This window comes from Cornus florida, unplaced genomic scaffold (assembly GCF_030987335.1).
Source record: "Cornus florida cultivar Cherokee Brave unplaced genomic scaffold, ASM3098733v1 CherokeeBrave_3.0.0_Hap2_Chr10, whole genome shotgun sequence".
NCBI lineage: Eukaryota > Viridiplantae > Streptophyta > Magnoliopsida > Cornales > Cornaceae > Cornus > Cornus florida.
The window spans coordinates 21,968,885-21,983,121 of record NW_026775580.1 but is presented as its reverse complement, the minus strand read 5'-3'; the positions used below and the strand labels follow the sequence as shown (position 1 = coordinate 21,983,121).

Sequence of the window (14,237 nt, the reverse complement as noted above, 5' to 3'; positions counted from 1 at the left end):
TCCATTCTCCTTCAGAAGGGTTGGCTGCGTTGACTCTCCTGATTACCTCTTTCGTTTTTCTAGCAATCTAGCGCTTGGTTTGCTTGTTCCACACAAAATGCTCTAGGATTTCTCTATACAGAAAAGCTCTAGATTTTTCGCACGTAGAATTTAGATGGAAGAATTCAATTAACATTGTCTGTGATATACCATCAGAACGAACCACATATTCGAGATTCTACTTTTCCCAATACCATACCATATGTTTATTGGGGAGATATAATTAAAGGTTGATAATAGAAGGATGCTTCTCATTTAAATTGAACTTAAAAATTCTCTACATTGCTTCATGTGGTGATACCCACCTTGCCTCTTGATGAGCGCTGAAAAGTGCGTATTTAAACCCCTTAAGCTTAGGCATTCTAGTACCTTTATCTATCTTACTTTACCATTTTAGATTGATTTTGTATTATTTCCATTTTCAGGCACTTATCCCAAAAATAAGCTAACTCAGCCAAATAAGAGTAGAAATGAAGCAATTCTGGGATGAATCAAAGAAAGGAGCCAAGTGGAAGCAAAATGTGGAATTCAACATCTTCGATCGATCTCAGATCAAAGTTTGATCGATCTAACATGATCAATCTCAGCACTTCAAGATGGATCAGAGCCATGATGACATTTTCAGAGATCTCAAAAGTTCGATCGATCCAACATCATTCTTCGATCGATCGAACTACCTTGTTCTTATCCAAATGATTGATCTTATCTAGTTGTACTACCCTACCAACCACTTTTGTCCTTTTCCCAAAAATATCTTTGAAATATCTCAGATTTGTTTTTATCCAAAAAGGCGCCGCCATCGAGGATCGATCCAACTTCAGTTCAATAAATCTCAGTCATGTTCGATCAATCCAAGACCAAGGTTCGATCGATCGAACTTCCTCCAGTGTGAAAAAGTTAAATTTCCAGCTCATTGAAAGTTGTCCTTTTCCAATCATTGGGGAATATTTTTGTGCACGACCCCAACTCATTTTGTGTGTCACTTGACCTACCTATATATAGAATATGATACACTTTTTGAGGAGATTGATATATCATAATAGAGGCTATTCTTAGGGAGGAAGAAAGGAGAAGTAGGCTAGAGACACAAGCTTGAGAGCTCTTCATCAATCAATGAGTAGATTTCTTCCATGGAGTTTGCCCTTGAGGGTTGGAGAAGCATTACCATGAGTGGCTAGACATCCTCTTGGGGCTAGAGTTAGCCCCAAGCATGCTTTCTACATCTTGATTTTGTGTATTATTGGGGGATTAGTGTTGTAATACATGTTTTGACACTTTTATATATATAGATCTTGTTTATTTAATGATTTATGTAGTTTAATGCTTCCAATTGATCATTTCATTCTATCCATATGTCTATGTATGCTAGAATAGATGTTCATGTGTTTGTCTCTATTTCTTGTGTTATTGATGCATGTCTATGTGTGTTAATGCCATAGATCTAGAGATTGTCAAGACATAGTGCTTAATGGAATGCTCTTATAATTTTCTTGATGGTTCATGCTCATTTCTTGATGGATTGTGCCTTTCCCTTAGCTTAATTAGTTTAATTTCATGTCATTAGCTTAATTGTAGTGTAGTGGTAGCTTAGTTGTTAGATGGGAAGACAATCCATGCTTGTTATTTGATGTTCCATACTTTTGAATGCAAGTAGCATATGTCTCTAACCTTGTGGTGTATTTGGCTTGTAAGCTTAATGAAAGGATTAATGACTTGCTAGATATGTTGTGCTTTTCACATGCTACTTAGCCAATATATACTTAATTATTAGATATATTGTGCTTTTCATATGTTGATTAGACAATATATACTTAATTGGTCACCCTTACTAATTGAATCAACCAAACACACACACACATCAATATTGCAACACACATTTCCCTCATTAGTCACTTGTTAAGGGTGTAGAAAAGTATTGTTTGGTGGTGACCTCTAAACCCCAAGATCTCTCTCTCTTACTTACTCTTTATTGCATTCAATTATTTAGTTTAATTTGCTATCTAGTTTAATCAATCAACCAACTATTTGTTTGATCACTCAACCTACTAACCCTAATAGTGATTCCACAAGCTAGTACGATAACTCAATCCCTTGGGACGATCCCTTCTTACTCATACTACATAGTATAGGTGTTAAGCGGTTTATAAATTTAAATTATGGTGCCCACTTGACACTAATTTCCAAATTCAAAGTTTTATGCATTGTTTTGTGCGATCACCGAGAGAAGCCACCATAGTTTTTGGCGCCGTTGCCGAGGATTAGGCAATGTCGTATTTGTGGAATCAATTAGGAATTAATACTCTTTTAATCGTGTCTTTACTTTGTTTTCAATTTTTGTTACTTATTGTGTTTGTTCTTAATTGACAAGGAGTATTGAGCTAGGAAGCAAGCAAAGGAGCATTCAAGCAAAGGAGCTAAGCAAGCAAGGACAAAGGCTAAAAATTTAAAAATAAAACAAAATTTGCTAAGCTAAGCTAAGCTAAATTTAGAGTTGAAGTGCTAAAGGACCTTTGTGAGACTTTCTTTACTCAATCCCTTAGTTAAATCGTCGGCCCGCGTGGAGGCTTGTTTTTAAATTCTTAGATAAATCGTGAGCCCGCATGGAGGCATTCTTAATTGTTCTTTGCATCATTGTTGTTAAAGCATAGAAGTATGGGTTAAGTGTTTGTGGAGGAAGTTTCATTGAATTGTTGTGAAGTCGAAGTGCTTGTTTACTCATTGTGTTTGTGTGTTTTTCATTGTGCGTGCATGGTCGTAGATCACTAAGACCAACTCTTGTCCCTCTTGATTTGCATCTTGAATCCGTAGTTAGAAATCCTAGGGGAAGAGGAAGTTCTAACTCTACCCAATCCATTACATCAATGGAAGGCCATAATGAAGACCATGTGGAGGACCTTGGTTACATAGACCAACAAGGTATCTTCTATACAAATGTGCATCATGAGAACATTCAAGTACCATTAGACATGCCTAGGCCAATCACTCACCAACCACAACAACAACAAGACCAAGTTCCATTTGGAATGCTAAGGCCAATGTATGCTCCATAACCTCCCATCATTCAAGGAAATCAAAATCAAGGTGCCCATGTTGCACCTCCAATTGCTAATCCTCCCCTTGCTTTAAGAGATCACCATATGCCTAATGAATATAATGCACCCACATGCATTCAATTGCCACCATTTAAAGCACATCACTATGAAATTAAGCCACAAACTATTCAAATGCTTTCTAACTATCATGGACTTCCAAGTGAAGAACCCTACAAGCATTTGGATGAGTTTCTAGAAGTATGTTCCACCATGAAATATACGGACATGCCGGAAGAGGTCTTAAGACTCAAACTTTTTCCATTCACTCTTAAAGACAAGGCAAAGTATTGGTTTAACAATCTTAGGCCTTTTTTAATAACTTTTTGGGCAGAAATGCAACAAGAGTTCTTAAAGAAGTACTATCCGGTTTTTATGACCAATGCCATGAGAACCTCAATTCGAGAATTTTCACATGGGGATGGAGAAACATTTCATGAGGCATGGGAACGCTTTAATGAATTGCTTAGGAAGTGTCCACATCATGATATGCCCAAATGGCAATTAGTTCAATATTTCTTTGAGAGCTTATCGGACAATTATAAGGGCATGGTTGATGCTTCAATGGGTGGCTCTTACATTGATAGGCATGAGGATGACGTGTGGTGTCTTTATGAGAGCATGAGTGAAAATTCTTTATATAGAACATTATCATCCAAGAATGGTAGAAATTCACAAGGTAGGAAGAGTGTTGGTTTACATCAAATCGACCACTCAAATGAAATAGCCGCCGAAATGAAGTCTTTATCTCAAATGTTTGATCAATTTTTGATTAACCAAAACTCGGCGAACCAAGTATCTTCCTTCCCTAACTATTTTCATCGTGCATTGAATGAATCATGTATGACTTGTTCTAGTGTTCTTCATTCTACTTTTCATTATCCTCACGGACAAGTGCAAAATGAACCTAATGAACAAGTCAATGCAGCTTTTGTGAACCAAGGGAACAATCTGTGACGACCCTGGATTTTTCAACCCAGTGTGTCCTGTGATGACCCGAACCAGATCCGAGATACGGAAGAAAAAAAATAAAACAATGGTCTCAAGAGACACAACACATCCCTAAGACACCAATGTGACACTCAATGAGGTCACGGAACCTAAAGGAAACAAATGCGGAAACAACATTTCAAAAACGGACAAGAATGGGCCTAGGGGTAAAATGGTCATTTCCAACATAAAATTGGGTACTATTGAGCACACCATTGGAAATACAACAAAAAATTAATGAATTTAGACTCAAGAATCACTTGATTCGGAGTCCAGATGAAGAAGATATGACTAACGGAAGAAACAGGGGCAAAACGGTCAAAAAGTGCCAACCTAAGAACATCTAACCGGTTAGATGACCTATCTAACCGGTTACGAAACCCCTTCTAACCGTTTAGATGTGAAGGAGGCAAAATGGGCAGCAAGAAACCCTAGCAGCAGGGGTTTCTTCAGAAAAAATGGGATTTTGAGGCCCTAGATGACATTTTCTGGAAAAACACAAAGAAGAAACCCCCCTCAAAATTGAGTTTTCTATTTGATATATTAGAGAAATAAAAAAAAAAACTCACTGTGAAATGTCCAAAATGCCCCTCCATGAAATCAAGTCATGAAGGTCCAAAAAGTTGCTAAATTGAAAAACTGAGAACTGAACTTTGTAAGCGATTTCCGATACCAAGACGACATTTTCTGGAAAAGCATGAAAAAGAACCCCCCCCCCCCCCCCCCCCGCCCCAAAATCATGTTTTCTATTCAACCATGTTGAAAGAAGAAAGTAAAACCACGGTGAAAAGTCTAGAATGCCCTTAGATCAGAATATGCAACAAAAGTGCAAAATGAGTCCGTAGGAAGCTCAAATCACAAACGATGAGGTTTTGCCAGGAAATGACCATGCACGCAAACGTAACTTACCTATTTAGACGCGCTACAATGGTCCATGACTTAAAAATATAGCCGATGCAAAATCCGACCCCCCAACGGCTGAAAAGGCAAAAATGGACTTGGTATGGAAGACATGGAATCCAAAAACATAAAATGGAGTCAAATGACCGTTTGGCCCTTGGCCACACTTCATACAAGACTAATAAGATCCTATGAAAGAATGAGAATGGAATTCCCACACCCGATGCAACCATGGTGAGGCAATGACTTGCGATTTTTCAAAATTTTCATAATATTTCATGAAGTTAAAAAGTACATAGAATACAATATAATGGTCATTGGCCTCCGGCCTCATCTCATACATGTCAAATACATTGTAAAGAGTGTACTTAAGTACACATTACATACATGGAATCAAAGAATACAAGTTTACATGTAAGGCTAAAAAATGACATTTCATGTTAACATTTGCATGAAATGGAAACTTGAAAGCTACACGACATCCAAGGAATGCTAAGCATCACGAACCAAGTCTTCGTACCTGAAATATGCTCCAGTAACTTTGGGATGAGCAACATAAAGCTACTCGTAGGAAATGAGCATGCATCGACCTAACATTTTACAAATTTATCACCTTAAGGTGAAACATGTTAAAGGGGTTCATGTTACCTAACATCTATGTCAAAGTGAGATTCAGGGAGCATCCTAAGCTACCTTAGAGTCTAAGCAACAAGAATCATGATGTACATACGTATATGAAACAAATCATGGTTGGAATAATCCAAAGAACACGACAAGAAGAATGCTTGAATATAGATTAACATGAATTGCATTTTCAATACAATTAAGCAAGATTTGGAATAATCCATACAACATGACAAGAAGATACTAGAATACATGGATCACATAAAGCAATATAATTTACAGGATTGGAATATACCAATTAACACGATAGGGATAATACAAGAAATCAAGAAAATGGCACAATATCTATGCAATTAACAAGATTAGTACATTCTGATTAACACGATAAGAGTTATACAAGGATTCAAGAACAAAGCATAATTTCTATGCAAGTTAAACACGGATTCAAGAATAAGGTATAATGTCTATGCAAGTTAAACACAGATTCAAGAACAAGGCATAATGTCTATGTAAGTTAAACACGGATTCAAGAACAAGGCATAATGTCTTTGCAATTAACAAGAATGGGACATTCCATGAAACACGAAAAGAGTCATACATGAAATCAAGAATAAAGCATAATATCTATGCAACTAAACAAGAATGGGACGTTACATGAAACACGAAAAGAGTCATACATGGAATCAAGAACAAGGCATAATATCTATGTAACTAAACAAGAATGAGACGTTACATGTAATGACCCAGTCATTTCCTTCCTTTCCTTTTTCCTTAGAATTTTACGGATGAATTTTTTTCGTTGAAATTCCTTTTCTAAGTTTGGTTTCTCATCGCTTAGTGTCATTTTAAGTGCTCGGAAATGGTTTCTGAGACTCTTTCCTTTGGATTGACAACTTCCTTTGAGGACCGAGTCATTTCCATAATTTTCGTTTTTCGACACAATTCACTTTTTTGTCCTTATTCCAATTTCCTCCTTTTCCCTATTTTGTCTTTTCCCCGTTTGTCACTTTGTTGGCAAAACCTCACTTCTTGTGCTCAGAGTTGATTTTTGACTTCACGTATCTTTATCGTGAGTGGTTTCCACGAAATACGTATCTTTACTTTTGCAGGAAAGTACTCTGATTGTTCTAGGTGTCCATAGGGGCATGGATGCATAATTCTTTGAAATTAATTTTTTTCTTAGGGTGTTTTTCGTAAATATCTTTTAAATATATTTTATTTTAGGGGTATCTAAGAAAATATCTTTTGGAAGATATTTTCATTTTGGGGCAGTTTTGCAGTTAACCCTTTTTATGGGGGCCATTGTGCAATTAATGAAAGTTGTTGCAAATTATCTTGTTTTGAGCCTGGATTCTTGTACGGGATTCATTTTCACTCTTCGTCGAGTCGTAAACTCTTAGAAGTCCCTTCTGGTCGATATTTTCCAGTTTCAGGGTTTTTGGCCCTAGTTTACGCTAAACTTGTTTAGGGCATAACTTTCTGCTCGGGACTCAGTTTTTGACGCCGTTTCTTCCGTTATTCTTATTTTCTCATTTTGAATCTTTTTTGTTCATAGAGTTTCATCATTTGAGCGCGTTTGCTCAAATTTCACTTTTTCAGATCCGGCGAGGCCCGTTCGGGGCACTTTTTGAGATTTCTATAAAAGGGGGATGAGATATTTTATTTTTTCATCTTCCCACTCTCTTGCACAACCTGACTTGTAATGTGATATTAAAGTAGGCCTTTGTGAGTTCTTTAACACATATTAAATTGACGACATTTGGATATGTTTGAAAATCTAGAGAAAAATTAATTAATGAGCTTAATTAATTTTATTTTAAGTGTGTTGGTCATTTAAATTGATATTGGAGGTAATAGGTTGATAATCCCTTGAAATGTAGTCTATTTAATCACCTTGTGAGCATGTTACTAATTTGATGTATAATTAGTACTTGAGACCTCTTGAAATGGTAATTGGACTTATCATGATATATAATATCATTGACTTGCATAACTTGTTTAGATATATCTTGTGTAGGTGTATAGCTTGTTAGAATATTACAATTGTTTACCTTGGAAGCTAGTTACTAAATTGGGACTTATTTAGTACTTGTGGCTTAGTGTGGTAATGTGGTTCAATTGTTGTAAAATATTCTTGTTTTGGTGTATAAATTACATATTGGAGGCTTGACATGTCATATGTTATCTAGACTTGAATTATAGGACATGGTTTGTATGGATTCAATCTTATTTGTGCACGGAAGATGGTTTTATGCATTAGTGGATTTGGTATAAGTTTGGTCTAACTTAATGATTTTTGTATAAGTTTTAGACTTATTGATTTTGGAAAGCTTGTAAGGGCATATTTCACGTGATGGCTAGGGTTTGGCTCTAGTGCGGAGACAAGAGTCTTCTAAGTCATGAGTGCACACTAGGTAGTACCTTGTCGGTCGTAATTGCCCGGAATAACTTATGCATGTGCGCACTAGGTAGTGCCTTGTGGGTCGTAATTACCCGGAAACACTTGCTTGGTCTAGTGACCACATGTCCTAGTCTTTCTATTTTGATTTCGCATTCAATTTAAAGTTGTTAATCATGGATTACTTGTAACTTGAGAATTGGTGCTTGCCTATGTATTTTGATCTCATTTAGTATACTTGAAACTGTATACTTGAACTTGTATCCTTGTTGGTGTATCTAAACTCTATCTAGTGTATTTACGATTGATATGCTTGTCTTGTGTGTGCGGATTTCGTTTTTGTATACTTGTGCCATGTATACTTGTCTTGTGCGTATGTGTTTAGCTTAGTATATTTGTGTTTGTATACTTGATTTATGAGTACTCTATACATATATCTTATACTTGTGTATGTATGCTAGATATTGCTTATCCCGTTTAACATGATTTAGTATACTTGTGAGAATGTGTACTTGAATGTCGTGTAACAGGTTTTAATACGGTTTAGTGTACTTGAGCATGTATACTTGTATATCGTAGTTCATTTCAATTGCATGAGTAGCTTAGGATGATCCCTGAGTCTCACTTTGACATAGACGTTAGGTGGCATGAGCCCCTCTAACATGTTTCACCTTAAGGTGATAGAATTGTAAAATGCTAGGTCGATGCATGTTCATCTCCTACGAGTCACTTTATGTTACACACCCACGTAGTGGGGACATTTTTCAGGTACCAGGATCAAGATTCCGGATTCACATCATGCTTGGATGATTTGTAGACTTGAAGTTCTCTTTTCTTGTAAATGTTGGCTTGAAATGCCATTTATAGCTTTATATGTCAAAATGTGTAAATTTGATTCTATTTTTGTAATGTGTACATAAGTACACTCTTTACAATGTATTTGACATGTATGAGATGAGGCCAGAAGCCAATGACATGTATCTTGCATTCTATGCACTTTCGTTTTCAAGGCTTAATATGAAAATGTTGAAAAATGCTTAGACATTGTGTCATAACTTTTGCATCTGGTGTGGGAATTTCTTTTTTATTCTTTTGTAGGGTCTCATTAATCATGTTTGAAGTGTGGCCAAGGGCCAAACGGTAATTTGAAATCATTTGTCAATTTTGGTTTCCATATTTTCAATTTCAAGTTTATTTTCGCCTTTTTGGCCGTTGAGGGGTCGGATTTTGACTCGGCCATTTCCGGGAGCCACGGACCATTCCCGCGCACTCAAAATCTCCATTTATGTCTGTGTGCATGATCTTTTCCGGGAAAAACCCTTTCCTTTGTGATTTGAGCTTCCTATGGAACCATTTTTCAATTTTGTTGCATAATCTGTTCTAGGGGCATTATAGACTTTTCACATTAGTTTTATTTTCTTCTTTTGATATGGTTGCTTAGAAAACGTGATTTTAGGGGGGATTTCTTCTTCGTGTTTTTCCAGAAAACATCGTCTTGGTACCGAAAATCCCTCGTGAAGTTTCAGCTTCTAGTTTCATTTTAGCAGCTTTTTAGTTCTTTTGACCAGATTTCTTGGGATGGCATTTTGGCCATTTCTCAGTGAGTTTTTTTTTTTAATTCTCTCAATTTTCATGTAGAAAAGTCAATTTTGAGGGGGGTTTCTTCTTTGTGTTTTTGCAAAAAAAATCATCTAGGCTTCCAAATTCAGCCTCTGTTCTGGAATTTTCTGAAAAAAAAAACCACATAGCAGCTTTATGGGCTGCTGCCAGCCATGGTGCAACCAGCGCACGCGCGGCGTGCATGGGCGTGCGCATGGGGCTGTCATGGCCCCTCATCGGGCCGCCGCGACGTCAATTCTTCTTTTGGGTTTTTGTCCTTCATCCGGACTTAGATTCAAGTGAATTTTTTTTTGAACTTGATTAATTTTTCGTCGTCTATCCAATGGTGTACTCGGTTACACCCCAATATTTCTAGATAATTACCAGTTTTCCCTTAAAGCTTTAAGTGTCCGTTTTTCGTCGTCATGCCGTTTCTCCTTCGTCTAGACTCCGAATTATGCGATTCTTGAGTCCATCTTGATTAGTTTTTCGTTGTCCTTCCAGCGGTGTGCTCGGTGGCACCCGAATCTACAGTTTTCAAAAATGACTATTTTGCCCCTGGGGGCTTATTTGTCATATTTTCAATCTTTTGCTCCCGCATCGGTTCTTGTTGAGTTTCACGACCTCATGAAAGGTCACTTTGACTTCTTAGAGTCTTATTTTCTATTTTCGCTTCTGCATATCGGATCCGTTATCGGGTCAATCTTCAGTTCATCACAGGACACGCTGGCCTAAAAACCAGGGTCGTCACAGGTGGTATCAGAGCTCCTAGGTTCGAAAACCTTAGGACGACGGGTTTTGGGTGTATATCATGCTTGTATTGCCATGCTCTATGTGTTTAGTTGCTTCTTGATAACTTGTTTACGTGCTTAAGTGGATGTATGTTTAGAAGTTTACCTTAACTATCACAGCATAATACATATGCTTGTTTACTTTAGTACATTGTATATACTTGTGGATCTCAGCATGTTGTATGTGCTTGTCTGCCTTAGCATACGGTATATGTTCGTCGGCTTCTGTACATTGTATATGCTTGTTTGTTTTAGCATATTGACTTACGCTTGTCTGCTTAGCATGTTGGTTATGCTTGTCTACTTTAGCGTATTGCATGCACTTGTTATTCTTAGTATAATAGTATGATGCATACATTGACATGCCTTATATGACCTTACTACTTGTGTGAGTATGTAGTCTATTGCTATGTTACATGTCAACTGCTTACATTTATGTCTTCTTTAGGCATTGTGGGTTGTTCTATCTTGGTTGGTTGAGATTGATGCTAGGGCATCATCTCTTGGGGTTTCGTGGTGACCTTGATATGATGACGTCATTAGGGTCTTGTTTCTAAAGCCACGGGACGACGAGTCAGATTGACTCGAGTCCTTCCTTGGGGATTGGGAGATTCATTTTCGTGAGCCTCAATGGCGAGGTCCTCGTGTTTCTTCTTCTTAAAGTGATGGTTGGAGATTTGATAGGTGCGTTGACCTAGGATTCTTCTTATCTTGCCTTGGACAGCTCTTACGAGCTAAGGTTGGGGTGTGAGTGGTTACGCGTAATTAATTGCATTGGTGCAATTAATTATTCTCCCTCATCCTTGGAGACTTGGGATTTTGTATGGATAGGATCCTGTAGAGTTCTCATCAAACTCATTGGCATCTTAAGTTGAGTTCTCTCGTTAGTGTCTCGTAATGGTTAGTATTGGGACTATCCATTACACCGTTGTTTGTTTTGTGTGGCGTTAGGATTCCACCTTGTGTTTGGGCCAGTCTTGGGAAAGACTTGTAAACTCTTTGTTTCGGGAACCTTAGTGTTCATTCTAGGAGATGATTCCTTTCCTCACGGAGAGAGATCAAACTCATCCGGATTTTTGGGATTCACTTTCCTTGAGTTTATCCTTTTGAGAGGCATTTCATCCCTTCTTGCTTTTGATTTTGTGGGATTGTTATTTGCATAGTCATTCTTACATGTTTATATGCCTTGTCATTTTGAGCATGCCTTAGAAATATGTTAGGGGATGTGACTATTTAATGGCTATGTGCTGCTATAGACGGTGTGTTTTCCATTTACTATATCTGTTTGTCATGCTAGCGTCATAGGTGATGTGTAGTATGTCTCTGATGCTTGACCCCTATGTGATATGTAGCATATTTGATTACCCTTGTACACTATGTGTTTAGTTGTATGGTGCGATATTGTTTCTGTGAAATTATTCGTAGAATTTCATTGACATTTAGTATACTTGTACCTAGCATACTTGTGCATTGTTTATTTCATTTCACTTTGATTTAGTATACTTGAGCCTGTATACTTATTCACCATGGATTTAGTACTATTTAGTATACTTGTGAATGTATACTTGTGTATATATACGTGTATGTTGCATGACTAATTGCTTTATTAGTTCATGTCCTTTATCATTCCTTACTTTGCTTTGGGTTGTGTGACCTTGGTTGTCGGGATTGTGTGTGTGAGCTTGATCTGATGTCTTGATTCCTAGATGTAGCCTTGTAGTAGGTCAGCATTAGGATAACGTAGAGGATTTTGGGTGCATTGTCTGGTTAGAAGTCGTTGTGGCTAGGGCAATGATGATGTTGTTTGATTTGTAAAGTCCGATCCATTGGCTTGAGGGCACAGACTTGTCAGGCTTTGGATTCGTGACTGGTGTTGTTGACAGCGGTGTTTTGAGACTTGGGGTTGTCAGTTTTTCCAGTATTGGGGATTTAAGGCCTTCAGCGTAGCGGTGCCTATGACATTATTGTTAGAGTTTTGGATCAACTAGAATGGTCTGGCCGGACATTTTGGACCATATCGCAACTCTCACAGAATGCTTGGTTTTCGTGGTGCTTTTGGTAATGATTGTTTGACATTGATGTCATTTGTATCGATAGGTTTCACGGGTGAGCTTTTTGGGGGCAAGTGACGAATTAGGGCTTTATACTATCATGCTATCGTACAAGTTGTGTGTGGGCGAGTATTAGTTGTCGTCGATGCTACCTTGCATTACCTAGCTAGTAATGTGAGTGTGGGCGGGCACTTGACACTGTGGATGCTGCCACACCTTGGGTACGTTGTGGGCGGGTTCTAGTCGGTATTCGTGCTGCCATGTTACTTTTGATTGTGTTCCTTATTTTGATATGTAGTTTCCCTGATCTCCTTTGGGTGGTTAACATTGGGTTAGTATGTCAATTTGTTAGAGAGGTGTCTCACTATTCACGGTTTCGTATCTCTTCGTTAATCTCGAGACCTTTGGAGTTGTCCTTCGGTACTTTATGATCTATTCCTTGGTGTGACCTTGTGTACGGTCCTTCTTCGGTTTTTCTGGGAATGTTCCTGATTTCGGGGACGAAATCTCTTTAAGGAGGGTAGGTTGTAATGACCCGGTCATTTCCTTCCTTTCCTTTTTCCTTAGAATTTTACGGATGAATTTTTTTCGTTGAAATTCCTTTTCTAAGTTCGGTTTCTTGTTGCTTAGTGTCGTCTCGAATGCTCGGAAATGGTTTCTGAGACTCTTTCCTTTGGATTGACAACTTTTTTTGAGGACCGAGTCATTTCCACAATTTTCGTTTTTCGATACTATTCACTTTTTTTGTTCTTATTGCTATTTCGTCCTTTTCCCTATTTCGTCTTTTCCCCATTTGTCACTTTGTTGGCGAAACCTCACTTCTTGTGCTCGGAGTTGGTTTTTGACTTTATGTATCTTTATCGTGAGTGGTTTCCAGGAAATACGTATCTTTACTTTTGCAGGAAAGTACTCTGATTGCTCCCGGTGTCCACAGGGGCATGGATGCATAATTCTTTGAAATTAATTTCTTTTCTTGGGGTATTTTTTGTAAATATCTTTTGAAGATATTTTATTTCAGGAGTATCTAAGAAAATATCTTTTGGAAGATATTTTCATTCTGGGGCAGTTTTGCAGTTAACCCTTTTTGTGGGGGCCATTGTGCAATTAATGAAAGTTGTTGCAAATTATCTTGTTTTGAGTCTGGATCCTCGTACGGGATTCATTTTCACTTTTTGTCGAGTCGTAAACTCTTAGAAGTCCCTTCTGGTCGATGTTTTCCAGTTTCAGGGTTTTTGGCCCCAGTTTGCGCCAAACTTGTTTGGGGCATAACTTTCTGCTCGGGACTCAGTTTTTGATGCTGTTTCTTCCGTTATTCTTATTTTCTCATTTTGAATCTTTTTTGTTCACAGATTTTCATCATTTGAGCACGTCTGCTCAAATTTCACTTTTCCGGACCCGGCGAGGCTCGTTCGGGGCACTTTTTGAGATTTCTATAAAAGGGGGATGAGATATTTGATTTTTTCATCTTCCCACTCTCTTGCACGACCTGAAGCTTCCATGGCAGCCCAAGGGAGGCTGCCACCTTCTCTCTCCTCATTTGAACTTCATTTCTTTGTTAGAACATAGTAGGGCCTTTGCGTTTTGTGTTCGTGTTGACTACGCGCTTCTTTCACCCTTATTAGAACCCGTTTTTTGCCAAATTTTGAGTTCGGGTTTGAAGTCAAGTTGTGATTTTGATGGGGCTTCTTGTGGGTTCATGTAGATCGTGTTGTCCCTAACAAAACCCTTCGGTATCGTCGGATTCAGAGCACTTTTT

General features: G+C 37.9%; 1 pseudogene; it reads right to left on the bottom strand.

Moving 5' to 3' along the window:
* Positions 1 to 3,520: 3,520 nt before the first annotated feature.
* On the bottom strand, positions 3,521 to 3,619 carry LOC132280459 (small nucleolar RNA R71; annotated as a pseudogene).
* Positions 3,620 to 14,237: the final 10,618 nt, after the last annotated feature.